This window comes from Lissotriton helveticus, chromosome 7 (genome assembly GCF_964261635.1).
Source record: "Lissotriton helveticus chromosome 7, aLisHel1.1, whole genome shotgun sequence".
Taxonomy (NCBI): Eukaryota; Metazoa; Chordata; class Amphibia; order Caudata; family Salamandridae; genus Lissotriton; species Lissotriton helveticus.
In genome coordinates, this window is record NC_136068.1 from 1,848,642,587 (window position 1) to 1,848,669,811 (window position 27,225).

Here is a 27,225-nt window from a genome sequence, read left to right on the forward strand (position 1 = left end):
TGTTTATATGTTTACCGGCATAGTGAAATTCAGCAGAATATAGATGTATTCTTATATATATTACAAAATAGTACATATTTGTAAACACTGTGAATTTAACGTTGCCGACATCGAGAGTACACATGTGTAAACTCCTGATGAAATATGTATATAATGCGTATTGATAGAAAATGTGACAGTATTGGATACTTATGTTACTCATAAATTTGTACAATTGTAACTGGTTTCGATTAGCAATAGAATGTTATCACAATGGATATCATATACTATAGGAATGTTGGAATAGAGGTGATAATACACTGTTACAGTGGGTGTCATCATCATGAATATTATTATGTTTCTCTGGTATACCCGTATACACCTATACACCTCTGTTTTACTCACTACTTTTTCAATTTGTAAATTACTTAACCTTTACTATTTTTTTCCTGGATATTTGGGACTCTATCTTGTTTTACTTTCCCTTACGCATGTCGTTCCTGTTAGTTACTGAGGCATAATAACTAATAATATTTAGTCGTAGCATATTATGGAGATCCGAAATAAATGACGTTTACCCCAAGATAATATTTGATATAGTATCACGGAGACACTATTTAAATACGTTCATGGTATGAGACATTAGAAAGGACTTACTTAGAGACTATTGTGACAATATCAGGTAATACCAGCACATGTTTAAATGGTATGATAGAATAGAAGTCGTATATCGACTTATAGTACACTACAATATGGCGCCGGTGGTTTTAGAGTTAAAAAGACACTCCAAGATGGTGCCCGTGCAGAACGCCGACCGGAGTAGTAAGGATATGCGCTGCCCGGAGTAAGGTGAGAACATGTGATAGTATTGTTTATATCGGATTAATGTTTGGCTAAGTTAATACAATTGTGACCCCGCAGAGACCACAATATCTTTACTTTATATTGTTTTAGGAACAAACTGAACTGGTTATTGACATTGGGGTCGAAGGTAACTGATTTGGACCGTAAGGGTGAGTTGCCGTTTACAGAAAGCACTCGTGATAAATGTAATTTGGACAACTGTAATGAGAGACTGTACTATTATATATAAATATATTTTTTTCTTTAGCCTTGATAATAAGGAGACGCTGATGAGGATAGAAACCCCAAGTGGCATGGTTTACGCAAACAGAGGGTGAGTTACGTGGGGTACTTATAATTAACATGAGCTGGTATTTTAGAGAGAGACGTGCATTTGTTATATTTACCTTTCAGCCATACATTGAGAATACGGACAGGAAGTTAGAGTACTTGTATAAACAGGACCGCAGGAAGTAAGGGTGAGTGAAACTTTGAACTTTAACTCTCGTCTTTTATAAGGAATACAGCAAAGTGTGATACCCTGCTATTTGTTTTCAGTTACGACGTTAATGGAGACAAATATTTGAGAATTGAGGAGGTTACGTATGTGAGAATACTGATAGTCTCCATAGATACGTGGAGGTAAAGTATAGGAATCATGTGTTGATTATGTTGACAATATGTATACAGTACAGTGTGATACACTGTTATTTACTTGCAGTTGCCACGATATTGAGGACTATTTCTTGGGAATAGAAGTTATGACGATTGGGAGAATACAGACAAGCCCCAATAGAAATATGGAGGTAATACGCAAAAAAGATATGTGTATACAAAGACATGTAACAGTGAATAAATATAGAGTATGGGGACAATGGAGCGTGTTAAGGATTATTTTAAATGTGCCATAGCCTATGCATTGAGAGAATGGACTTAATTTGTTGATTTTGTTTTAGGCTTTGAGAACGATTTGAATCTGAGGAGCCCGGTGTGAAATAGAGAAGCATGGACTCATAGGTGACTTTGTAGTGTATTACGTGGAACTAGGCATGCTATTTCTGTTGCCTTTACTCCTTCAAATCTTCTCTGGCATGAGGATATACTTGACTCACAACTTGAAGGTGAAATATGGACTGGGAATGGTACTGCTATCTTTCCATACTCTTCTGTACTGAAACTTAAGAACTTGCAGACTTTATTACACGTTTTCTGGGTGTGTTGTACTCTCACACTACTAACCACTAGCCATACGTAGGCCGTAGAGACTGATGGGAACTGTTTATTTGGTTACAGCCCTGAGGAAGTCAAAGTGTTGTAATACTACACGACGAAACACGTGTTGGCTGATGTATCGAGTGCCCGTGGTGTAATTTTGAAGAACAAGAAAATAAACACAGAAGAACCTTAAATTGGAGAAGATTTGGACTTCTTTATATATAAATCAGGATAGTGACATTTGCCAATTGATTTATGTTATAAATAATACTGGTCTGATAAATAGAGTGATCGGAGGGTATTGGTCTAATTTTGTTCTGCTTATGCAGTAATTTGTGGGTGTTGGATACACATCCACCTTCCTTGGAGCACCACAGGTGATAGAATACTAACAAATATACCCTGATACTATACTGTTGTGCGCCCGTATATCTGTTAATATCCATTTATTAGGTAGTTTGTGCAGTGAGGAGCAGCCACACAGGGGGTTATTGTAAAATTGATACAATGAACAGGGACAAAGAAGCACAGGATCTCTTTAGTAACCTGCAAGCGGGAGGAAGTATTGGCTCAGTCACCAGAACTAAGAAGCCTGCTAAGAAAATAGGCCTCAGAGAGAAGTTTTGGAAGCTAGAGAATTTGAAGAAACAAGAACTTAATAAATGGTGGGACGCTGTGACATTAAAACAATACTTGTCTTTGAATCGGATACCGAGAGGCCTTAGATCACAGATAATGCCAACCTATGAGGAACTAGAGCCTGATCTGTTAGCAACCTGGGAGAAAGAAATTACTAATTCCTCTAGGAATTTAATGAATACATTGATTGAAAACGGTGCACAGGTAACCGTGAATACTGAGAACAGTTTTTTAGAAGAGTTAAAGAGATTGAGAATAGGGAACAGGGATACTGCGGCCAGAGGCCGGGGTTTAGGTACCGCAGGACAAGGAGAGGAACTAGAGGCAAGGGGACAGCAAGGGACAAGACAAGGAATGAGACTGAGATCATGGAAGAATTGAATGTCAATAAAGATGTGGTGAACAGTGAGATAGAAATCATTAACTTGTCTAGCATGGAACTGTCACAGGATATGGTAAAGCTGTTGAAAAAGATTTGGGGCCAGATGTAGGTAGGCTTTTACCGGTCGGTAACGGCCGAATTCGGCCGTTACCGACCGGTAAAAGGCATTTGAGATGTAGGGGGCAGAATCGGTAAATTTACCGTTCTGTAAATTTACCGATAGGTAATTTTACAGAATCTGTAAATATACCGGTCGGTAAATTTACTGACCGGTATATTTACAGAATCTGTAAAATCGATATGTAGGTGGGACTCTTATGAGTCCCACAAGGCCTTAGAAATCGGTATTTTACCATCAAATTCAATTTGATGGTGAAATACCGATTCAGGTGTGCATGCAAATGTGCGCATGCACACCTGTGCCATATGACAGGCAGACCTGCCCTTAGGGCAGGTATGCCTGCCATATGGCCCCCGAACCTTTTTTGGGGGTGCTAGAGGGTGTCAAAGTGACACCCCCTGCACCCTTGCCAAAAATCTGTATTTACCGATCGGTAAATACCGACCTGTAATGCCCCATTCATTCCTATGGGCTTCATAGCCCATAGGAATGAATGGAGCATTACCGGTCGGTATTTACCGAATCGGTAAATACCGATTCTTAACGATTCGGTAAATGGAACATCTGGATGTTCCTACATACCCCCACTTCTTATTTACCGATTCTTAATTACCGAATCGGTAAAATTCGGTAATTAAGAATCGGTAAATAAGTTTTACCTACATCTGGCCCTTGGACTTCTTTATATATAAATAAGGACAGTGACATTTGCCAATTGATTTATGTTATAAATATTACTGGTCTGATAAATAGAGTGCTCGGAGGGTATTGGTTGACACCAACTGTCCATCCTAATATATGTAGACTATTGTCTCTATGCGTCCTTTCTTAATGTTGCAAAGTGAACCCACTCCTCCCCCTCCCTCTACTTACTTCCCAGTCTGCCATCCTGACACCAACTGTCCATCCTAATATATGTAGACTATTGTCTCTATGCGTCCCTTGTAGTTTTTGCGCTGCCACCAAATCGATAGGGTCTGTTTGGCCTTTCGATTAAAAACATGCGCGTATTGGACATGCGCTTATTCTAATCCCACATTGTGTATCTATAAACACGCACTAAATCGAATCCAACATTGTGTTAAAATTTCAAATCAATCGGTGAGGAACTTTGGGAGACACCAACTGTCCATCCTAATATATGTAGACTATTGTCTCTATGCGTCCTTTCTTAATGTTGCAAAGTGAACCAACTCCTCCCCCTCCCTCCACCTACTTCTCAGTCTGCCATCCTGACACCAACTGTCCATCCTAATATATGTAGACTATTGTCTCTATGCGTTCCTTGTAGTTTTTGCGCAGCAACCAAATCGATAGGGTCTGTTCGGCCATTCGATTGAAAACACGTGCGTATTGGACACGCGGCTTTTCTAATCCCACATTGTGTATATATAAACACGCACTTAATCGAATCCAATGTTGTGTCAAAATTTCAAATCAATTGGTGAAGAACTTTCAGAGATTTAAGATTTTGAACAAATGAACATTGACATTTTTATGTGTCTGTTCGGGTTTTCGATTAAAAACACGTGCTTATTCGACACGAGCGTATTGGAATCCAACGATGTGTATATAAAAAAACACCCCTATTCGATTCCAACGTTATGTCAAAATTTCAAAGCAATCGGTGAAGAACTTTCGGACATTTGCGATTTTGAACAAACAAACATTTACATTTTTATTTATATATGGAAGATTTAGCAGTTTTATTCACAAAGTTGACCGCATCTCTGTTCTTTATGTAGCAGTCTTTGCATGTGTTTGCAATCTATGCATCTATCTGTATTTTAATATCACACTTATGCTTACTCGTGAATGAGGTAGAGGGGCTCCACAGAATAGCGACTCCTGCTGGAGGAGAGATAATGTTTGCAGTATTATACTTCTCACTGCTTCAAGTGTCTCATACCTGTTTGTTGAGTTTGTCTGCCTCACTCCTTCTCATTCCATCTGTCTCTTTGAATCCGTCTGCAATTGCTCTAACTGTCAGTGTCTGCTTGTTTCTTTCTCAATCATGTCCCTTTGATTCTCTCTCTTTCTCTCATCGTGTCTCGCTATGTTCCCTGTTTCCTCTGTTTCTACTTCTTTCTCTTCCCTCCCTACTGTTACCATCTTCTGTTTCCCTATCTCTCCCTGTGTCGCTCAGCTTCTTTCCTCTGTTACCCTCCTTCCGCTTTTCCTGTCTCACCCGCTTCACTGTTTCTCTTCTCCTGCTGTTATCAGCACTCTCAAATCAACCCACCATTTTATTCTGCAATACTATTGAATCCTTTGTGTCTTTCTTGCTCCATCCACTGTTACCAGCTGCGACGTTTTATTTTGCTAGTTTTATAACATTGCTATGGTTTTTAGTAACTATGCAAAATAAAAATAAACTTGATAGTTACCAGCTGTGTGTCTTTCTCCTGCTTCTCCTCTGCCTTCCTTCTCTTTCTTCATCTCTCTTATGCTTTAATCCCCACTCCCCCCACCCAGCAGCAGTTCACCATCCTTAGCCCTCTCGGTATGTGCCTGGTGTCTCTGTTTATCATTATTACCACAGTGGTCATTCGCACTACAAGGCGCCCGTACACAGCTAACTGAAGAATGGCCAAACACTTCCAAGGCAACTGTGTTTTCATCAAAACAAACTCAGTGACAACGGTGTTCAACAACATGTGCCCTCAGAACAATGACAGACAGGGGAAAACAATGTGTTTTGTCACAGTCAGCTGCTGGATCATGTGACTAAGCACCAGCATGAATACTTTCAGTATGTTTGCAGCACACTTGCAGTGTCAGGCACTTGTCTCAGGTCGATAAGATAACCTCAAATTTGAATTTAGGGGCAGATTTAACAAAAAGTCTTGCAATGCAGTGAAACAACTTGCAGCGCTGTGTGACTGGAAGAGAGAAGGAAAGCGCCAAATGTACTAAGATATGAGGCATTCCTGCTCTCTCCCTTCGCTGGTGCACTGTCTGCTGCCATTAGTCACTTCAGCCACCCTTGTGCCATGGTCTGCATTAGAAGCAGGCCTGTTTTTGTACAGGAAGGGAGACTTTCTTGCACAAAGACAATTCTTATGCAGAATTCAGCACACATAGAAAGAGGAAATAATGAGGAGAAATGAAGATTCGTATGCCTCTGCTGGTAAGGCGTAATGTTTTGATGCATTGCCAGGTTTAAATGTCGTGGTAAATATGGGAATGTGCCAAAATCCATGGATGGATGCATGGGAATGCTCCCGATCCACCCATGAAATGCCTATCCCACACAGATTAACGCCAGGCAACGATATGTGTTACTTCTGATTTACTAAGCCACGCAAAGCCACGCAAGGTGCTTTCTCTGGGAAAGGTTCCAGACACCTGTATGCTAGATAAGTTTTTGCTGAAACTTATTGTTACTAAACTTCTCCAATTGACTACTAGTAGATGAAAATGTATATATTCAAATTGCACAGGTTTTAGCACGGTGCTCCAACTTACCACTTTCTATCATGATACCTGGTCAGTTGAATTGACAATTGTCTTTGATATTCTACTTTACTACATATAGTATTGCAATAATCATTGTTTGGAGTTAGGGTTGTCTACATGATTTGTTTCATATTTAGCCGTTTTATTCACAAAGTTGATCACATCTCTGTTCTTTTTGTAGCAGTCTGTGACGAGGGGGACCCGTGGGACCCGGGACACTGAGACTTGAACCCCCCTAATGTGTACTGAACCCTGTTGCTCTCACCCTTTCTCACGCTGCACCCGGAACACTGGAAGGACGACAAGCACCTATCTCGACCCGAGTCTGAGTCGACCGACGAACACTGTTTCTTTAACTGGGCGGAACTGGATCCGAGTCCCGCCCACGAGAACCTGGTAAAACCCTGCCGTGAACCTGTACAGGTGTGTGATTCACCGGGAGGAGTAGGCGGTCGGAAGGACGTGGAGAGGAGAGGCGGATTGGAGAGACTGACAGGAACTGAGGACGCGAAAAGAACCGCAGGTGAAACTGACACCGAGAGCGGAGACATCGGAGGAGTCCGGATTACAGAGGAGGAGGAGGCGGAGGCGGGAGGCGAGGCAGGAGCGAGAGACGACGACTACAGCAGCAAGCCAGGAGGCCAACGAGAAGGGGCTTCGCCCAGCCACACTTCAAGGGAAGTGTGGCTTGCACAGGTACGATCTCGCTTTGCAGGTTGGGTTGGACGTAGGTGGTACAAACCGCCCTGAGAGACACACGGCATCCTTTGCACCAAATCCCCAACCCTATCTGCACTATACCGACACCTAGGTCTTGGGTGGAGTGTTTATGCACGTGTGATCCTCACTACCCTCCCCTGTGCACTGTACATATATTCACAAGGACTAAATCTGCCCCTTGTTTCTGTTTTCCGAGCTGGAAGGCACAAGAGCAGAGGACCGGACTACCTGTCCCAGAAGCCCGAGGGAAAGAAGGGGAACCGAACCAGAAAGACGCCGAGAGCGACGTTCCGCCATAGAGGCCGCAGCAGAACTACCCCTTCCCTACTATCGAAAACAGATACATAGGAGACGCATACTAAAAATAAAGCCTGCGTTACCCACAGTACCTGTCTCCGTGAGTCTATTCCCATCGCCCATTTCACAATTGGTGGAGAATGCGGGCACTACAGTGACCGTCCGAGACACAAGGATGGAAGAGCTACTACAGGCATTGGTGAAAGGGCAGGAACAATTGGGATGGGCCGTGGAGCAACAGCTCGCTGCCGCGCAGGCGGACAGGAACGCCTATAGGAATACTGTCGCGACGCAGATCGAGGGACTACAGAAGGTTATCCACGAGCCTACAAGCAATCCCGTAAGAGAAACCGGCAGAGCTCACCCCACCCCACCCGGCATCTCCCTACAGAAGTACATTGCCGGCGAAGATCCCGACGCCTTCCTGATTAATTTCGAGAGGGAGGCGCTGGCATGTGGGTGGCCACTCGAGAAATGGCCATTCTTTCTCGCACCCCTGCTGACTGGAGAGGCCCAGGCGGCTTACCAAGTGGCCAACAGCACCGGCCAAACCCCTTATGGGCAAATCAAGACCATCATTCTTGACCACTTAGGCCTGGACGCCGAGGCCTACCGGGTCCCGTTTAGGAAGGAAAGAGGGACCTCGGGCGAAAACCCCAAAACACTTCTTTAGGCTAAAGGCAGCCGCGGATAAATGGCTTACTCCCTCCGTAAGCACGAAAGAGGAAATAATGGACAAGGTCTACCTAGAGCAATATCTCGAGGCTCTGCCTTTCGGGACACAGAAATGGCTAAGGCAGCATTCAAACCTGACCACCATACAAGCAATGGAAATGGCAACCACTTTCTCCCGTGCATAACCCCGGGTACATCCCAGCGAGCCCGATAAAGCAGCCAAGACGCCTTTCCGCGTTGAGAAGAAACCAAGACCCCCCCCTGGCCTACCCTTACCCCGACCATCCCCGGTAGAGATTCCCTTGTTCAAAGGCCCTCAATGCTTCGATTGTGGCTCCTGGGGACATATAGCTCGCTTTTGCCCCCAGAGACGGAACCAGGAGGAACCGATGGATGTTGGATATGTACCCAAAGCCATCCTGTATACCGCCGAGCTAGGAGGGGCCTTTCACGTAAGTGTCTGGGTGAATGGGGCTAGGGTTAAGGTTCTTCTGGACTCGGGTTGTAAGCAGTCGGTGGTGCAAGGGGGTTTTGTGAGACAGGACCAAGTAACGCCAGATGGGGTGATTAATATTAAATGCATACACGGAGACATAAAAACATACCCGGTTGCCTATGTGCCTCTAGTACTGGAGGGGGGGAAGACCCTAGTAGTCAAGGTCGGGGTATTGGATACTCTACCTGAGGAGATAATCATAGGGACAGACAACCCCCCTTTCCTCGACTTGTTCTCAGCGACCCTGCAGAAGGAAAGGGCCCTGGAACCCCTACCCGTCCCTGCCCTGACGTCCTCTGACCCATGTGTAGGAGACCGTAGTTTCAGGTTTGCCCAAGCCAATGATTCGAATTTGTTTAATGCCTGGGAACAAGCACACGCCGACAAGGACAACCCCACACCCCAATATCCCCGCTTTCTGATAAAAGAAGACCTTCTATATAGACAGGGACAACCGGAAGAACCTCTCCAACTTCTTGTACCGGTCTGTTTCAGAGAACAGATCATGTTCTACGCCCATACCCATCTGTTGGCCGGTCACACCGGCAGCGAGAAAACCACACAGAACGTACTACGGAGCTTCTTCTGGCCTGGTGTATATAAGGACATAAAAACCCATTGTCAGACCTGTGACATATGTCAGCGGAAAAACACCAAGAGACCACCAGGGGTGCCGCTTCAACCCCTTCCCATCATAGGGACCCCATTTGAGAGAGTAGCTATGGACCTCATCGGCCCCCTACCCAAAACACGACGAGGAAACCAGTATGCGCTGGTCATTGTGGACTACGCCACAAGATTTCCGGAAGCCTTCCCCCTAAGAGCGCCCACCTCCAAGAACATAGCAGACAAGTTCCTGGAGCTGTTTTCGAGGGTGGGGTTTCCCAAGGAGGTCCTCACAGACCAGAGTACCCCGTTCATGTCAAGAGTGATGAAGGAGGTGTGTCAACTCCTGAGCCTCCACCAAATCCGGACCTCCATCTACCATCCACAGACGGACGTACTGGTGGAGCGGTACAACGGAACCCTGAAGTCGACGCTGAAGAAAATGCTTACTGTGAACAGGAGTGACTGGGACCTCCTTCTTCCCTTGGCCCTCTACGTGATCCGGGGCCAGAGACAGAGCAGTCTGGGCTGTTCGTCGTTTGAAATGTTGTACGGACGACAGCCTCGGAGCCTCCTGGAAATTACAAAAGAGGTGTGGGCGGCAGAACCCCAAGCAGAAACAAAGACACTGCTGGAATACAGCCAAAACTTGAAAAACAAGTTGGGGAAAATAAGAGACCTGGCGTATTCGCAGTTGGAGAACAGCCAGAAGAAACAAAGCACCCACTACGACAAAGGGAAGAAGTGGAGACACCTCTCCGTAGGTGAGTGGGCACTCGTATTGTTGCCATCCCTCACCAAGAAATTCCACAACGAATGGCAGGGACCCTTCCAAGTCATGGAAACCATAAGAAAAACCCCATACAAACTCCGCCTGTCCGGGAGGAAAACTCAGGTTTTTCATATAAACCTGCTGAAAAAGTGGCTGGGAACGCCGCCTATAAGCCACCATCTTGCCATCCCTACCGGACACAAAGACGTTACCACCCTAGACGACCTTGTGGTGAACGAAGACCTGTACCAGACCGACCAGGAGGGACTGCAGACGGTCCTACGTCCCTTCTCGTCCATCTTTTCGGACATTACCGGAAGAACTAACGTGACCGAACACCGTATCGAAACACCGGTCGGACCCACGGTTAAGCAACGACCCTATAGGATACCCGCCACCAAAAGAGAGGCCATACGCAAAGAAGTCCAAGAGATGCTCAGACTAGGGTAATATGCCCCTCACGTAGCGAATGGTCCTCACCCATTGTGATGGTGCCCAAACCAGACAGGAGCAGCAGGTTCTGCATGGACTTTAGGGCCTTAAACGCGGTATCGTCGTTTGACGCTTACCCCATCCCACGAATCGACGAGCTGATTGAAAAATTAGGTGAGGCCCAGTACATCAGCACGCTAGACCTGACCAAGGGATATTGGCAGGTCCCATTAAGAGAGGAAGACAGGAAGAAGACCGCTTTTGCCACCCCAGACGGACTGTACGAGTTCAACGTCCTCCCCTTTGGCTTGCACGGGGCGCCAGCCACCTTTCAGAGGTTGATGAACGAAGTCCTCAGAGAACATCAAAACTTCAGCTCGGCTTATTTGGACGACATCATAATATTCAGCCCGTCCTGGGATAGCCATCTACTGCACCTGCATACCATCCTACAGCAGCTCAAGGGCGCTGGGTTACACATCAACTCAAAGAAGTCCCGGATAGGATTCCAAAAAGTGAAGTACCTTGGATACATGCTCGGACACGGAATCATAGAACCACAAATCGAAAAAGTCAGAGCTATAGCCGACACCCCGTTTCCCAAAGCAGTGAAGGACATGAGAGCGTTCTTGAGGTTGATTGGTTATTACCGCCGCTTTATACCCTCATTTTCGGACATAGCTGCCCCTCTCACGGACACCCTAAAAAAGCAGTTCCCTGCCAACGGGTTCTTACATCCCACACCTGAGATGTGGATGGCCTTCAAAACCCTAAAAAGGGTTATCACGACCAGTCCGGTGTTGTCCTCCCCCGACTTCACCAAGCCATTCATTCTTCACACGGACGCTTCGGACTTCGGAATAGGGGCTGTATTGCCCCAAGAGTCAGAGACAGGGATAGAACACCCCATACTCTACATAAGCCGGAAGCTGTTCCCCAGAGAAGTGAGGTAGCCGACCATCGAAAAGGTGTCTCGCCATCAAGTGGGCGGTAGCCAAACTGAGATACTACTTAGAGGGGAACCCACTTACGCTTTATACGGACCACGCTCCACTGCAGTGGATGAGTCGGAACGTGTCCAATAATCCGAGGGTCATGCGATGGTTCCTATCCCTCCAGCCCTTCTCCTTTCAGGTATGCCATAGGAAAGGGAAAGACAATGCCAACGCGGATTTCTTGTCCCATTTTCCTCTCCCCGATCGGGAGAATCCTAGGGGGGAGGTGTGTGACGAGGGGAACCGGGGGACCCGGGACACCGAGACTTGAACCCCCTAATGTGTACCGAACCCTGTTGCGCTCACCCTTTCTCACGCAGCACCCGGAACACTGGAAGGACGACGAGCACCTATCTCGACCCGAGTCTGACTCGACCGACGAACACTGTTTCTTTAACTGGGCGGAACTGGATCCGAGTCCCGCCCACGAGAACCTGGTAAAACCCTGCAGTGAACCTGTACAGGTGTGTGAGTCACCGGGAGGAGTAGGCAGTCGGAAGGACGTGGAGAGGAGAGGCGGATTGGAGAGACTGACAGGAACGGAGGACGCGAAAAGAACCGGAGGTGAAACTGACACCGAGAGCGGAGACATCGGAGGAGTCCTGGATTACAGAGGAGGAGGAGGCGGAGGCGGGAGGCGAGGCAGGAGCGAGAGACGACGACTACAGCAGCAAGCCAGGAGGCCAACGAGAAGGCGCTTCGCCCAGCCACACTTCAAGGGAAGTGTGGCTTGCACAGGTACGATCTCGCTTTGCGGGCTGGGTTGGACGTAGGTGGTACAAATCGCCCTGAGAGACACACGGCATCCTTTCCACCAAATCCCCAACCCTATCTGCACTATACCGACACCTAGGTCTTGGGTGGAGTGTTTATGCACGTGTGATCCTCACTACCCTCCCCTGTGCACTGTTCATATATTCACAAGGACTAATTCTGCCCCTTGTTTCTGTTTTCCGAGCTGGAAGGCACAAGAGCAGAGGACCGGACTACCTGTCCCAGAAGCCCGAGGGAAAGAAGGGGAACCGGACCAGAAAGACACCGAGAGCGACGTTCCGCCATAGAGGCCGCAGCAGAACTACCCCTTCCCTACTATCGAAAACAGATACATAGGAGACGCATACTAAAAATAAAGCCTGCGTTACCCACAGTACCTGTCTCCGTGAGTCTATTCCCATCGCCCATTTCACACAGTCTTTGCATGTGTTTGTAATCTATGCATCTATCTATATTTTAATATCGCACTTATGCTTACTCGTGAATTAGGGACGGGCTCCACAGAATAGTGACTCCTCCTGGATCAAAGATAATGATTGCAGTATTATACTTTTCACTGCTTCAAGTGTCTCATGCCTGTTTGTTGTTTGTCTGCTTGACTCCTTCTCATTCAATCTGCCTCTTTGATTCTGTCTGCGTTTGCTCTAGCTCTCGGTGTCTGCTTGTTTCTCTCTCAATCATGTCCCTTTGATTCTTCCTCTTTCTCTCATCCTCCCTCGCTATGCACCCTATTTCCTCTCTCTATATGTCTTTCTCTTCCCTCCCTGCTATGTGTTGCTTCTGTTTCCTTATCTCACACTCTGTCACTCAGCTTCTATCCTCTTGTTCCCCTCCACCCACTTTTCCTATCTCACCTGCCTAACTGCTTCTCTTCTCCTACTGTTACCAGCACTCTCACTTCGACCTACCCTTTTATTATACAATTCTATTTCACTTTTCCTGTATTTCTTGCTCTAGTCTCTGTCCCCAGCTGTCTGTCTCTCTCTTGCCTTTCCCCTGCCTTTGTTCCCTTTCTTCATCTCTCTTGTGCTTTCATTCCCTCATATCCCACCCCTCCAGCAGCAGTTCTCCATTTCTAGCTGTTAGACATTGCCCTACTTTGGGGGATTACCTCAAAACTCTTTCCTTTTTGTCCTCCTGGTTTTTGCTCACTCTCTTTTGCTGACCATAGGAATCTGGGCACTTTCCGACTGTACTGCAGTAGGAAAGTGTGTGCACCCTTCCTACACATGTCCGGACCGGGCGCTTACTTGATTGGTTTAGGTGTCATACCTGTAAGTGCCTGGTGAAAGGGTCCACCACATACCTAGGACTGAGGTGGCACAGGCTGAAGGGGTAACATAGCAGATTGTGCCACCCCCCCCCCAGAAGAATCTCTCAATAATGTCTCATGAAAATGTTAGCTTGGCTTACTCTGTGGCCAACACTGAAGGAGCCGTTTCCTACCACCACACCGGGGTAGGTGCGGAGCCGGGTAGGTACTTCTGCATGTGTCCTGCCCTGGTTGGGATGAACCCCCGTGTGAGTTTTCCCTATATAAGGGGTCAGCTGTTCCCATGGGGGCACCTCCAGGGTGTGGCTGATGCCTCAGTATGGTCATAAGGCCTGGGACACTTTCCCACTGTCAAGGCAGCATGAAAGTGCACATGCTCTTCCTACCTACGTTTGCAAGGGGTGTTTGTCCACGGTTTCCAAACATAGGTCAGGTCTGTCAGTGCAGGCCGGTGTGTGTTAACTCTCGCACCTAGGGTAGTGGTAATCCAGTGCCTAGTCAGCCAGTGCAGGCCAGTGTGTGCACTGGCACAAGTGATACTGTAGAGCCTGGCTGGGGAATGCATGTGCACCAATGACGTTGTGACTATGTGGCAGGCCTGCCATTGCAGGCTGGGGTGGGCACTTGACCTGATGTGTTTCTTGGCGTGTGTCCAGCCTGCTTTTGCACTGTGTCACTGATGGTGTCACACACATATGTGCTACTCACCATTGTGGGCTGGGGTATGAAGTTTTCTACATGCGTGGCCAGCCTGCCATTTCAGACTGGTGTTTGCATTGCCCCACTAGTGTTTCTTAACAGGTGACCAACCTGCCACTGGAGGCTGGATTGCGCTTTGTACAAACGGTGCCTCTGCATACGTGACAGACTGCTATTGCAGATTGATGTGAGTTTTGCACCGCTGGTATTTTACAAATAAGTGCCCAGCTTGCCATTGCAAATTTAGGTGCTCGTTGCATGTTTGATATTACTAAATATGTGGCCAGCCTGGCAGTGCAGACTGGTGTGTGCGTTGCCCCATGGTGTCTTTGAATACATGTCCAGCCTGCCATTTCAGACTTCTTCCTTGGGCAGCAACATTGGATTGCAGTGGGGCAGCCACACCATGTTTCCTATCATTGTGTTCCTAGTAACATCCCTTTTCCAGTGGTAAAGGTGGCTTTGCCATGATTTGATTAGAAACGCCACTACTAAAAGGTGAGAAAGCAAACAACACTCAGATGATGGATGGTACAGAGCAAATAAAACATTCACCCCCAGTAAATAGATCTGGGTTAAATTCATCGTTCTTTTGCCCACGATGCCACCCCATTTTAGATCTAGCCATATGCAAATCAGTCTTGACGCTGTGCCTCATGGGAACAGTCCAGACCGAACTGCCAAACCAGGTCCTCCCTGGACCAGAAACAAGCATCCTAGGGCCGGTTTTGGAGCATCAACCCTCATCAACCAGGCTAGCTTGAATCCAGAGGCACAGGGAGCCCAGGACCCACGTCTGGGCATACCTGGAGCAAAAAAAACAATGGATTTAGGCCCAGGTCTCTGTTCTGGTGTGAATGTACAATTGGAATAGGTATACCCAAAGTTGGGTCTCGTGCCCTCCATGCCACTCATAAGATTTGGTCAGACGCCCATTGACTTCAATGGGAGACTGTGTACGGAACGTGTACACAGGCTTGCATTGATAAAAGGGGTGGTTGGGGATAATTGTGGCGGGCACCCATTGGTGCCTGCCACGCTCTGCAAGGTTGGGAAAAGGGTACCCATGGGTACCCCCTCAAGCCCAATTTGCAGGGCCCTGGGTGAAGGGGTCCTGCTACAGGCCCTCAAAGACCAATTCCGGCAGCCTTTTCGATCCGGGCTGTGAGAAGTTAGCCTGGCATATGATGTCCACTATTCTAGTGGGCACCTTGCACCAGTCTAAATGACCCTTATTGATGGTGGTTGTAAAGTCAACCTTATAGACAAGCTATACTAGTGGTAGCATGGACCAGCAGTCTTAGGCTAAAACTTCAGAGAGCATGTGAAGCCAGCTGTTTTACCATATATAATCCCTTGAATACCAAATGAAAGGACATCACACAAGGTATATATCAAATGTATATGTAGTTATTACTAACACAACTCCTCTGCACTCTTTATGAGTTCAGAGTTCGAGATACGTTACAAGTTACTCATTAAGCATACTATAAGTTGCACAAATACAATTCTGCCCTAGGGACCGCACGAACTATATACTAAGTAAGTGGTATAAGAACCACTTCAGGAATAGTGAATAGGCCTAGGGCATCGCTGGGGTTACACTTCAGGACCAAAGGTTTGGAAGTAGGGGACCCACGGGAGACGCGTGCAGTGTGGGAACACAGACGCAAGTTACCACTGACTTACAATGGAGAATGAAGAAGTCACAAAGTTACTGATTGAGGGCACTTCCAGGTGGACTATGGTGAAACCCCTTTAAACTAGGACACTTGGATAGTCAATACCCATGGGAGAACCGGAGTACTTGAGTTACCTCACCCAGGGAAGCCGGGCGTATAGGTGTCTTTTCGTGTCGGGTTTCGTCAATGCCTTCAATGGAGACCTGCAAAAGAAGTGCTGCAGTCAGCCGAAGGAAGAGTGTCCGGGTGGATCCAAGGGTGGATCGAAGAACTGAAGAACCTGAAAGCAGAGGGTAAAGAGTCTGGGTCACTAGCCAGTGACCAGGAAGGAAGCAGGATGGAACCAGGTGATGTCGCGATGCAAACAGGTGAAGAGGGGAAGCTTGTCTCTGCAGCCACGAGGACCAGGAGGCGTTGACGACAACCAGGAGCTGGATTCGAGCTGTCCCAGGAAGGATCTAGTTGACTGCGGTGTCGGTATCCAGGTTGGACCCAACAAGCTGTGGCAACAGCAACCCACGCAGTAAGTAAAGATTGGCTTCAGGTCAGACCAGCAAGGTCTGAGGGGCTTCTACTTTGCAGGAAAGCTGAAGCAAGCCTGGAGCAACTAGGAAAGCAAGATGATTTTAAAGTTTTCCCTTCAGGGGGCTCACTAGCCAATGGGCTAGCAACCGGGAAGACGCATCAAGCTGAAATGCAGGAGCAGGCCCCACGCGGCACTCGTGGAGTGTGTAGGGCTGAGCTTCAGTGCAAATGGTGCTCGGGTCTGGGGCTTCTCGTACCCCAATGCATAACTGTGATTTACCTCAGGAGTCGATGCAGTTAGCAATTTGCAGGATGTCCAGGGAGTCTGGTCCCACGTCTCTCGTGTCCGCCACAGGACTCAGCTTTGCTGTGGATGTAGGTTGGAGTCCAAGAAGTCTGGAAGTCCAGTCCTGAGTAGCTGAGTCTTCGGGTTCTGTCGGGAGCGTTGACAAGGCAAACCGGCAAGTTACTGGTGGTGCCTACTTGAACAGGGTGATCACTCCTTGACCACAAGGGAGATGTCTTCCATCTTCTAGTTGATGTCGAAAGTCGAAGGTCCAAGAGTTTGTTTCAGAGCTTCAGTCCAGGATAATTTAATGTCTCTAGACACAGCTCCTATCTTTGTACTAATCTAAGGGGCTGGATTACCTGCTAGGTCCCTCCTATGGGTGGACCCTGAGAAGGGGGTGGTTACACCCCTTTCTCTTTGTCCAGTTTCGTGCCAGAGCGAGGCTGGAGTGCCCCAGCAACTGGTTTGAAGCGGGCTATGCATGGAGCACCTTGTGTGCCCCAGGCAGTGTCTCATTTTACAGCCCTCCCTGCCCCAATAAACTAAATACCTGTCTGGGGAGGTGCTAGCACCTTCCAAGGCAGGAAACCTATTGTCCAGGCCTCCCCTGCTGGAGTTTCGTCCAGCAGCAGGAGGTCAGACTCGTGTTCTGTAGCAGCAGCATCCCATTTTGTGATGCTGAGGCTCTGTTTAACTTCAACCGGGTAAAGCAGTAACCAACATGTCTTCTCCCTCTAGAAGGGTGGAATGCTACCCACGCCGCCAGAATTGGCGGGGGGTAGTATTCCAAAGTGTTTGACACCTTACAAAACATGTTTTGATGAAGCCAAACCAAAGTTAGCATTAACCGTGAGGATTATAATGCACTTAAGAGTATATGGTATGGCTATATCATAGAACAGCTATAAGGACATGGTTCCGAAAGCTGCAGAGGGGCTCAGCTCATGCTAGGGCACCCGCTCACATAAAACCAAGCACTCTGCCTCCAGGATTGTTAAGCCCTGCCATAGGAGTGACATATAGGTTACTATGTGTCTATATATAAGGTATATATAGGTATACTATATCCACGTAAGGGGTGATTACACCACCTTACCCAAGCTGAGTGATCAGCCTGTGGTGTCAGTTTGGATGGCCAGCCAGGGGTGGCATAATACATGCTGCAGCCCCTGGTAGGCCTTGGATGCACCTATGGCCTGGATACCTTTGGTACACTATACAGGGGCTCAAAAAGGTGACCCAATACCCAATCAGGTATGTACCTAAAGTACAAGGTATCAATTTAGACAGAGAACAGCTGGGCTGTGGGTCTGATTAGCAGGCCAACAGCCACACTAAAGTCGAAAAACCAGAAAATCACAGCAAAAAGCGGGGGTGACCATAGGAAGCAGACCCTACTTTCCTACACGGGCAAACCAAATCGGAAAGGCTGTCCGAATCGTTCATCGTACTTGCTTGCTTGGAAAACCTACTCCATAGATCTGTACGAATCAGCTCCGGAAGGCTCTATCTTTTCTAAAACCTTCCAGAACCAATACGGTCAGTGCTAAGGTGTTCCAGGCATCGTACTTGGTCTGAACTGTGAATGATTCGGTCGGAAACAAGGGCTCCGGATCAGTTTAGGCAACTCCGAATCTGATTCAGCGCCCTTCCGACCGAGATTGGAATCGGGCCCTAAGAGTTTTATATTTTTGGTCAACTAATAAGGTTATTAAAATATATATATGACATAATATGTTCTGTTATCTTAAGTACTTTCTCTACTGCTATACAGATTGGAGTGGGAATAGTAAATTGTACACCTCCTTAGTCCAGAACTGTCCCTACTATTGCAAAGACTGAGGTGGGAATGCTAAATTTAACCCCTGAAGTTGTAATAGTAAACTTTACCTCTCTGAAGTCCAATGCTTAGTCTATCGTTGTAAAGATTGGAATGAGAATTGTAACTTTTACCTCTACAAAGTCCAATGCTTTCCCTACTGTAGAGTAGACTGAGTGGGAATAGTACATTTTACACGTCCGATATTATGTGTAAATATAATGTTTTTGTTGGTTTCATTTTATATTATTTGTTTATATACAGATACGTTTTTTTGTGTAATATGTTCATTAATATTTTTATAGATAGTTGTTTATATTAAATTAATTAGATCATTTATTTTAATGTTTTTAACTTATGTTTTACTATTTTTATTTTCATTTAAATATATTACTATATATGGATGCTTTTTATAGTGGTAAATTAAAATAATTAAAAGAAAAACTTATAATTTAAAATATATATTTTTATTAATAGTATTGTATATACATATTTATGAACATATATGTATGTGTGTTTTTATTAGTGTAGTTATATATATTTTTAAATACTATTTAAAAATATGTAATTTACATTACATTAATATTATATATTGAAATGTTTAAGAATTACTATTGTACTCTCATTATAGCATAACAATTGATATGTTGTACCTTTTTTTACGATATGAATGTGAACGATACTTTTTTTCTTATATTTTTGTACTTACCATTGTAAGTATAGATAGAAGATATTCTTGTCATCAATATTTTTGACATGATATTTATGTATCACAATATTGATGTGATCAATATTATGTCACTGATCCCACCAATCCCTGTGGACCATGCCAAGAACCCCAGGATCATCCTGGACACAAACCTCTCCATTAGCACACAGTTTAACGCTGTCGCCTTATCATGGTTCCACATCCGGTAAATGCTACAGAAGATATTCAAGCGGCTCGTTCTTACCACCAGATGAACAGTCACCCAGGCTCCTAGCACAAATAGACTTGACTACTGAAACCCCCTCTACATCGGAATCCCAGCCCATGTTCTATGCCGTCTCCATACCCACCTAGAACACCGCCTTAAGGCTAATACTGGACACCCAGCAAAATAACCGCATCTACACACACCTCGACAATCTCCACTGGTTTCCAGTCCAGGAAAGATGGGAGTTCATGCTACTCATCCACGCCTACAAAGTTCTCCTCAACACCCGCCCAGTTATCTCAACCACTGCCTCAAACTCTGCCAACCTACCAGACCTCTTCGATCTGCATCCCAGGCAAGAGCACACCTCCATCGCATTAGGAAGGACAGAAGCAGGGGACACTCCTTCTCATACCTCACAGCTAAGTCCTGGAACGACCTTCAGCAACACCTCAGAACCTCCCTCTCCCTCATGGACTTCCAAAGAAACCTCAAGACATGGCCTTTCCAGAAGAAATAGGTATTACCTCCATCTTCCCTCTCAGGTCTGCCTTACTAAGTGCCTGCACACCCAAATGGATGATTAGCCGCATTCTGCAAATCCACACAACATAACATAAAATATAGCACTTACGATCCCTGACGAGGCATTGAGGCCCTTTTTCAGCAAGTAGCATGCTGCTCGAGAGCTCAAGAATTTAGGAGGTTAGTCTACATTTTTTTTGTTTTTCTTGTGCATTAGTTGTGTTATGTTTATGCTCTTGCTTTCTTATGTGTTTTGTAGAATTTGTAATAGGGATAGAAGGATGGAGGTGTATTTGGAAAAGGGAAGTATTAATATTGTTTTTGTAAGTTGTGGTTGTGTGGTTCCCTGTTAGTTGTATGACATGGCCAAGAAGGAGGGGTGAAGGTTTGAGAAGGATTTATGGGAGTTCACGAGATGGGAAGGACAACAGTTTTTCTTATAATAAAATTTAAATAATGTATAGCTAAAAATATACATACGTATGATGTTTGGCAATGTTTTGTTTGCATTATGAAACTTCTCTCTATATACATAACCATATTTACGTTGAAGCAGAAATATTTACATGATCTGTTGTCCATATTTTTCATGGAGTACAATTTTTTTATGGTTGTAATAACTGTGCAATAAACATGTTTGTTCCTCCCCCTACACACACAGGATTGTGAACTGGGTCAATCCCCTTCAGCTAATTAGTTACCTTTATTGCCATGGACGTCTATGTAAATGTGTGTGTTTTAGGACAAAACATATTTTGATATTAGCTAATTGTGTTATGTATTGGGGAAAGCCCAGCTCTTCCCCTAAAAAGACAGTTTTACAAAAACCATGATAAAACAAGCACTGACAAAGCAAAAATGCTGGCAGCCAGTGCCAGGTTTACTGGCTTTGGCAATGTTTGTTTTAGGTCTGGCATGTGAGTCAGCTTTAGATTTCTTACAAGGGTATTGTTGTATTCAAACATTTGATTCTTAATATAGTGCCTCATTCAGGTGGCGGTCGGACCGCCATTGACTTGCCATTGGTAGCGGTGGGACCGATATCCAGTAGAGTGGTCTGACCGCTGCATTGTGATGCGGCCCGTCGGACCGCGTCGGATGAAGGAACTGACAGGCACTTCCAAAGGGCTCAAGGAGCCCATCAGTTGGATTGTATTCCCTACAATAGGGGCGGTGCCTGCCCAGGCACCGCCATAAGGATTACGATGTCCCTTTCCGACAGACTATCCATGGAAAGACTGTGGGAAAGGGACTTTGGGGACCCCTAGCATGGCCCCCATCACCTGTGGGCTTCCGTTATGAGAGCAGGGGCGCACCTGTGGTGTCCTCTCCAACATCCATGCCCCCTGTGACAGGCACCACATTATGCCTGGCACATGGTGTATGGAGGTTTAAAACATCCCTTTTTCCATTGCTGCTTGTGCTGAGGCCCTTTTGAAGCAGCAGCACAAGCCATAATGGAGAGAACAATGATTCAGACCACCTACACAGTTGTCACATCATAATTTGGCAGGTAGGACCACCGAATACTTGTCAATCAGTCCCAATCTCACTGCTTTGGTGGTCGGATGCTCATCCAAAGCCATTGTAATCGAGTCCATGAATACAAAGAGGGGATATTGGTCAGTGGACTTCATCCATTGGTCAGTTAAAATGTAATTTACACTTTGCTTCCAGCCACAAGAGCATGCAGCACGGAGTAATGGGAGAGGCCACCTTTACCCATTGGATCCATTCTCTGTGAGTGACTGCACAAACCCCAAGCACGTTATTCACATCTACCTCAAATAGTTCCTACTACTTCATCGAGAAACCTGGGTCCAGGTGTGCTTTTTCATTTCACTTATTTTTATATTATCTTTAAATAGTGTTTATTTATTTTACCTGCACTGTGACTGCCCACTTTGGTAACCATTTACTTTCTGTCTCTTTTCAAAGTTATAAAGTGTTTAGGTGACACTGTAACATCAGAGCTGCCTATGGTTTGAGAGTTGGTTAGCGGGTGATAGTCCTGCCTTCTTTACAAATGTTAATAATGATAAAACGCATGGCACAACTGAAAGGCTTTCTGATTAATACAAATCACTACAGCCTCATAGATTAATTATTTCTAAATCAAAATTTTTTAATACAAGCATAGGTTAACCACGTTTAGGTGGCCTCATGTTTTCCTATTTTTTTCTGTGGCACTTTTTTTTCAATTAAAAATGAAATTAAAAAACTAACCATCTCACCAGCCGTCCCCGGCCAAACCAATTGACCTTGCCAATGCTTATTATATGATGCTGACGCAACCTTAATAGCTGTCTCCAGAGTTGTCCCACATTTCATAACTGCAGCAATAGACAATGGATTGGGTGAATTGGATGAATATTGTGTGTCTATCTTCATATACCCTATCTGCAAAGTTGTTATTCAATATCACACAGATTTGTGCAAATCAATGATTGGTACATGTGTATAACCCAAGCGCCTACATGGCCCACGGGACAGGTGGGGGGCACTCATCAGGATGCCCCCTGTTCTGCCTGAGTCCTTTGAATGTCCCTGAGATATGGAAGTCTCAGGGGGCCCGCATCACATTTTGAGGTGCAGGGAGGCATTGTTTAATTTTACATCACTGGATTGATGGGAGCATTTCTTGTTGCATGATCAGCAGGCATTGCTGTTAAAGGCAAAGGCAAGACTTGCAAAAATTGGTTCAGAAGGGATAGTTGTTGGGATGCTTTTCCGGGAAAAGATGCTAGCTATGGAAGGTAGGTCAACATCAAATGCTGAGAGGGGTGTGCGTGCATGTGTGTTGGGGCTCCATGTGTGTTTGCATGGGTGTGTGGGTGCATGGGTCTGTATGTGCATGTGTGTGTGTACGCGGGCATGAGTGTTTAGGGTCACAGAAAGGATTTATAATGCATTGTTTGTGTGTCTGTGTTTACATGAGTGTTGGTCTGTGCATGTGTGCATGGTGTGTGTGTTTGTTTTGCTTCTCTGAGATGGATTGATGATGCATCGACGGTGCCTGAGAGAAGGCTGCCTGGTTGTTAAGCTGATTTTACTAGAAATTGAACTTGTGGTCCGGAAAAGGGAATTTTTTTTAATTTTAATTTTTTTATTTTACCGAGTTTTATTTAGCGCGAACTTGACCAGAATCGGGTATCAGAGCGCTTTACATAGCACCAGTTGCATTACATGAGGACACATTAATTTTTTTTTAGGCACGGGGAGGTTAATTGATTTGTCCAGAATCACAGGATGTTCAGCTTCATTGCCGAGACTCGAACCCAGTTCCCCAGATTCGAGGTTGCCCGCCCTAGCCGTTAGGGAACAAATGCTATGACTTATAAAACAGCATGTTGCAGTGTGCCAGTAACTGTTCCGCCTTGCAAGGCTGATTGTTTTTCACACTTTTTGACATCATTTTATTCGTTTTTTGAAGGTGACAAAATGAAACAGACATCTACTAGTTTTAACAGGTGCACGTTTTCAGTGAACTTCAGCCAATCAGATTGCATTAGACAAATACAGATCAGAACACCACTTCAGGATCAAATCCCATATTTATTTTGCATTCAAAGCCTACGACCTCAATTAAAAACTGATTTTGATGACCTTACAATATGATCAGAAAATAAAAAATCAGACTGTGAAAAATACAGCGGGTACCGTTTTTCACTATTAATGCATTTCTTTCTCTGGCAGCCTATCCCAGCAAAACGTTGGGATAGTCAAGGAGAACACGTTGCCTTGAAGCAGATAACTCAACCTATGAGGAGGAAACGTGTTTCTTAAAAGGGTTTAGTGTCATGTAACGTTTATAGACCCTATGTTTAGTCAACACTTGCAACAGAGACAGGACGTCAACCGGTTTTAATGGCAACCCGAAGGCTAGCAATATCTATTATCCAAGTTCTACTGAAGCTGCAGTTGTACTGTACACATACGTGATGAAAGAAGAACAGAGAACAGCACATGTTATGTCAAAGACCCCTGCGATTTAATATGTATACACACGTTTTTGTTACAAAACAACCTCACTTCTTTTCTTAATCAGAGCTTGGCTAATACCCCTTCCTATATCCTTACCCATCATGAAAATACTGGGCCTCATTTATGAGCCCTTGCGTCACTTTTACGCCGCCAGTGCGTCACTTTTTGTGACGCACCAGGGGTGTAAAAAATACGCCTTGTTGCGCCATATTTACAAAGTGACGAATCTAGGTAGATGCGTCACTTTGTAAACCCCTGCGCCACATTATACCTGCGCCAGGTATAATGTATGCAAGGAGGGCGTATTGACGCAAGAAAGGGTCGTAGAAGTGACGCAGTGAAATCTATGAGATTTCACTGCGTCACTTCTAGGACGCCGTTGCGTCAAAATCTTGCGCCTGCCTCACAGCAGGCGTAAGACTGACGCAGGCCCTTTCACATGGGGCTTGCCCATGTGAAAGGAGGCATTGCTGGAGTTGCGTCACTTTTGTGACACACTCCAGCAATGCGTCACTTTTGCGCTGACAGATACATCAGAAATACTGACGTATCTGTAACTCCTTGCGCCATGATGCGTCATACTGTAAATATGACGCATCATTGGTGGCGCAAGGAGGGCGCAGTGAAAAGTGATGCATCGCTGTTTTGACGCAGCGATGCGTCACTTTTCATAAATGAGGCCCACTGTTGTGAGCGTCCAAGATGCTGCAAAGTGAAATCTGTCACCGGGGCACATTCCATCAAAAAAGAAGAAGAAAAAAACAAGACTTTACGGCCCCATTTTCCTTACCAATGGAATGAAATTAGCTCTTTTGAAGCGGAGGTTTCCGTTTCTTCCACCAGAAGGGAAGCTTGCCCAGGAATATATACAGTTTACGAGCAAGTCTAAGCCTACAATGTCAGTGAAAACGAAGAATTCTACCCTACTTCATTTACTGTACAGCAGAGCACGGCCGATAAAATTTCAAATATATACTTTTCTATTTGGTTAATCAAATCGGGTAAACAGCAATTTTCTAAAGCATTTAGGAAAAATATCAAACTAGCTTATTCCAAAGGATCTATGTAATTTTAAAAAGATTTGTTTGTCTTTTCTGGCGCGAGCCATTAAAGAAGATGTCAGTTTAAAACAGATCCAGTCAGGCACCATTAGAGAAAAGCAATATTTCGGTTCAATGGCAGTTCCATGTTACAGGCTACTGCTCTTGCATACTTAGCTTCATCAGAGAGGGGACTGGGGTTAGGGGATCTGAGAGTAAAAGAAGGTGGGCGAGTCCCCTCAGCTAACAACATATCACAGTAACAGAAAAAAAAATGTATAAAAAAATTCAATACACTTTCTATGCTAGCTTCTGAAATACTGTACGACATGCTTGCTTTGATAAAACAAAAATGAAGCACACCATGTCAGTCTAAATCAGTCCTATTGGGCTGCATACCGAGGCTGTTCCCCGCTGCACAAAGACCGGTCACTACCAAGAGAATTACAGAGAGGGGAAAAAACGTCAGGGTAACGAAAAACGAGATAGCAGAATGGCAAGTTAACGAACGAAAATAAAAGAAAAGACCCTCCAAAAAGATGCTCACTTACATATAATAAAATGCACCCTATTTTGGCCAAAAGTTTTCAGCCATCGGTCGCATATTTGTATATTTACCAAATGTATACAACATTCATTGCAGGTTCAGAAATGGCTGGCACCCTTCAAACGGAGTGCAGGGTTATGTATAGGCATTTATTAGGAAAAAAGGTAACTTTCTGAATGCGCCAAACTATAGACCATTTGGTCATTTCAGGATCAAAACTCAACCGCAAACTTAAATCAAGCACGTCAGACTGGAACTGGTGCGGTTCCGCCCACTCCCCTGGAAAAGGAGACGTACTCCTTCTTTCAATTTAAGCAGCCTCAGGGCACACAACTCTAAGATAAACTTGCTCACCACTTTCTCAAAAGATATTTCATGTCTCCTCAAGCTGTTTTGAAAAGCCATTTCTAGCTCACAAAGCAGTAGATGGTCGCTGCCCTGGACACAGCTGCACGGCACTGGGAGAGTTGGCAATAATGGTAATTTTCGCAGATCGAGGGACAGCAATGCACATAAACCATAAGCTGGTCAGAGTGCGACCCCTCCTTTTGAGTTCAAGGGTGCAAGTGAGAACAGCAGAGTTGAACAGGCTTACGGCACACACTTTTTGTGTGGTAGCGTCAGGATAATGTTTGGGCACTCCGGCAGGCATCAATCAGACTAAAGCATAAGCAAAGAACAGCCAAACCCTGAAATCTAACCATTAAAAACATGCTATCCTTCGTAAGAGTAAGAGTAAGAGTATTTTACACCCAACCTTCAGAATATCCCTCCCCCCATGTCTCGAAAAATATACTATATCTCCTCCAAAAATATACTATATCTCCTCCAAAAATATACTATATCTCCTCCAAAAATATACTATATCTACCAGCTCATGAAGGGATGAGAAATAATTTTAATCTAAAAAATTGAACTCTCGGTTCCTTAAAGTGGAGCATTTTGGTGCTTCACTTGTAGGACAGCAATGCAGGAAACTGTCACGGTGATGGTCAGTATTGTACACAAGTTATGAGAGAATAGCATACCTGGTGTCCATCATCAGTCTACGGTACGCATAAAATATTTTTCAGCATTCCTATCGACTAAAATCTGTCTTTCAGAGGTATAACATCCTTTCAAGACACATGGGTCTTGAAATACTGCTTATTTTCCAAAAAACAATAGTCAAATAATATATATATATATATATTCACTGAAAAAACCATAGGTTATAGACCATATATAGTTAGGAATTAGCATTTAAAAAACCTTATTTTACTCACACAAAACCATTGAAATTCCATATATAGTTAGTTGCACTAACTATATATCGCGCACCCGCAATCCACTGCTGATGATGTCACATATTACATCATTCATGACATGGTCAGTGACATCACTGATGACATCACTGATGACATTTCAAATGACATCACTGATTACATCACTGATGACAACATCCAGTGACTGTATGTTTCTGTAAAGTTAAAATATGTCTTACATATTGAAGAATGAGTGGATGTAGAAGTGTCTGGATG